This window comes from Morone saxatilis, unplaced genomic scaffold, assembly GCF_004916995.1.
Source record: "Morone saxatilis isolate NCDOM2014 unplaced genomic scaffold, NCSU_SB_2.0 Contig22, whole genome shotgun sequence".
In the NCBI taxonomy this organism is placed as follows: Eukaryota; Metazoa; Chordata; class Actinopteri; family Moronidae; genus Morone; species Morone saxatilis.
Window position 1 is genome coordinate 3444318 of NW_023339785.1, and position 3597 is coordinate 3447914.

A 3597-nucleotide genomic window follows, 5' to 3' on the forward strand; every position below is an offset into this window, starting at 1 on the left:
GAGTGAGTGAGTGATCGAGTGAGTGAGTGAGTGAGTGAGTGATCTACAGAGTAGACAGAACTATCTAAACATACCAGTGCTCACTACATATATTTTGCTTGTGTGAGTAATAGTAAGATCAATAGCAATATATATGTGTGTTTATTTATATATATATATATATACAATATGATCAGCCTTTCCCATGGCTGTTAAACTGTTTGAGTGATCTTGTGATGAGCGGTTATGAAACGTGTGTATTTCAGCATTAAACACTCATATTTGTGTATGTATGATGAGTTTTTACATAGACAGCATATCGGAATGCTCTTCTGTCAGAATTTCATTTCTAAGACACCTCCTTGTTACACTTTTCCAGCATGTTTGTTGAACTCTCACTGCACTTTCATTCCCGAGAGAATCTGTTTGGAAAAGTTTTGCACTCTTTTCAACCATGAGCATTTACAACCCAGTAAGCATTTGACTGACAGCAGTGTGCAGGAGCTGGCTAAGTGTTGTGCAAAAAGTTATTTTCCTAAAAAATAGGTATCCTCACTGGTAGTGTGTCTTTGCATCAAATTCAAGCCAGGAAACAGAAATAACAAAATTCTAAATCTTTTTATCCCCAACCACTAATGTTTATTGATTCTGCAAGACAGTTGTCAAGCTTTGAATTGTTCTATTTATTAAGTGTCTTTTCTCAATGATTGTGCTTGAAAAACACAACCCAGAAATCTCTGATTTACAAAAGAGACTGAAGGTAAAACTGTTTAATTCTTTTAAAATAGTTTTCAGTAGTCTAGGTTACATATAACCATTGTTGTGACAGCATTGTAATTCCTATATTTCAGTAGTAACGAGTAATGTGCTGGACCTGTGTCATGCTGGCTAAATGTTCTTGTAACTTACATGTCTGCGGTATGCAAAACCTTCTAACCACATTTAGCTCAGTTTAATTCTAGAGGCTTAGACATCGTTTGACCTGCAAATGACCAAATCCTTGCTTACTGAGAACAGATCACCCTGAGGACAAAGTAAGGGCACACTATCTGGAGAATTCTAGGGAAAAGAAAATCCTAACACTCACAACCCAGCCCCAGCACAACAACAGCAACATCTTTATGGTAAACGCATGTTCAAATTCAAAGCAAACTTGGAAAAACGTTTGTTGTGGGTTTTTCACAAACCGATGCAAGTTGCAGCTGTGGAAGTTTACAGTAAAGTACGGTACGTTTTCACATGTTCAACATGTAAAATACTGGAAACTGGCTAAATGAGAGTATTAGATATTTATGTGGATGGGAGAGAATAATCTGCAGCACTAATGCAGGGTTACTGCAGGAAACGGAAACATGCATAACAGACGACTTAGACAACAGCTGACAAGATATAATCTGCCAGCTGCACTATCCATTTGCATGCGTTCGTGTTTGTACACATTAGTTAATTTCCCCACCTAGAGCCATACATAATGCTGTTACAAAACACAACATGAAGCCAGAGTGGGATAATGAAAACTGATCGCCACTGGAGCATCAACAGGGGGCACATGAGCTAAATTCCTCATCACCTACCCCTGCCTCCCTCACACGCTGTAGTAATATAATAATAGCATGGATACATAAGCTAAGTGTGTCGTCACTGGTGTATGACGTAAGTCCCCATGACGTAAAGGCATGCTGGGAGCTCAAAGGATTGCCGTATATGGTTGTGATGATCAGCGGAGCTTGCAAAGCTTGGCTCTGACGCAGGGATAACCCGTGACTGCAGAGAGAGAGAGAGGGAGAGGGGGGAGAGTAGCAGCTGCAGTACAAGCAGTGAGCCTGCTCGGAAGGGAGCTTTAGCCTCATTCTAGCAGCGATCGGGGGCAGTCGTGACTGCAGAGCTGCCAGCCTGCAAGCCACAGCCGAGGGAGCGATGCAGGACTATTTATAGGACCACTATGCATGGGTTGGCTGCAGTTTCTAAGCAGAGGAAGTCACTTGACTAGTTTGCGCAGGCTTTTTTTGCCCCCAGCAAATGCATTCGTCAGCATTTTATGACGCACACTTTTATATATGGTAGCGTTTTAGCCGATGCCCTGATCACCTGATGACCTCAAATTCTGACAGTAGGACATGGGTTTCAGGTAGTGATGAGTGTGCAGTGTCAGAGATGCAGCACTGGCATAACCAGGGATGCAACTGAAGAGTTTGTTAGCCATGTTTAACAATTATGTGGCATTTCTCCTTAGCAAATCAATAAAAAGGTTCATTGATTGTCAAAATCATAGTTAATAAAATTGTAGGACAACAATTGGATGAGTCTTACTCCTGTGACCTGTGGAAGCAAAGCACCAAGATCAATGTGAAATAAGTGCGGCGATCGTTGCATTTCTCAGATTTCAAAGACAAAAAGATATTAAAGTAAGGGAATAACTGAGAGAGCTGAGGACACACTGATGTGACCTTTTTAATCACGCCGTTTCTCACCTTTCTTCAATTCATGCTCAAAACCATACCAAATCATTTCAGTCGCAGCAGGTGTGATGTGGGTTCCTGGATCAACATGTCTCATGAGGACAGTTAAGAGGCTTATCCAACACCTCGCACAATATGCAGGATCTGTGCAGAAAGCAACCGTATCACAAACTAAAACACTGATATATTTGCCTGAATCTGTTCCATACTGCTGGACTGTGAAGCAGTTGTTCTCCATCTCAGGGTCAAAATCCCCTGAGGTGTCAGTGGATGTTTTGGGGCTAATATGATTTATAGCCATGAAAGAAATGTTACTGAATTAAAAATATTATAGTATTTAATTTAAGCCAGGATAAATGCCAATCTAGCAAACCAACAACATCCAACGGTAAAATTGAAACGGGCATTAATGCAACAATCTATAACCTCAAAATACAGCCTAAAATTGCATGTCATCATTTAGTTGATGTGTGTGTCAAAAATGGTCAGCTTCCACTGTATGTAAGTCATCAGTGTGTTCCACGAGGTGACCTTTGACCTGATAGTGCTCTCTGCACTGTCATGTGTCCTGTCTGAGCTCAGTTGGCGTCCCGAGAGACAACACTCAGTGAAAACCTAATTTCTCATTTATTGCAATGTGCAGAATGAATAACCACAAAATGCACTGCACATGTACAACACAAATAAATGAAACAGCAATTAAAATGTTTTCATGCACTTTTTGCCTCGTGTTAATCTGTAAATGTTGCTCCCCTCCTATAATTGATGTACTGTATGTCTTATTTTGGAAATTGTGAGACGCAACATTCTCTTAAACAAATGTAAAACAAAAGCTGTTGTCATCCTCACTACCCAGCCCAGTCTCATGCCAAAGCGTGTAATAGACCTAGCGATTAACTAGCTGATACTATGTCAGTGTCATGTTACGCTGCACCTAGACTTGAAGAATACATGATTATTGGCAAAGCAGTCTAAGGAGTGACAGTCTCTGTAGGAAGGAGGGGTAGGATGGATGGATGTGTCATTCTGGCAATACTGATCATCAGCCAATCTGTGTAAATGCACTGTATTGACTAATATGCCCCTGGCTAATTAAAAAAAAAAAGTTTCTGCCAAATAGGTGGTCATTTGACATCTAGTCACGATACTATGCTGAACA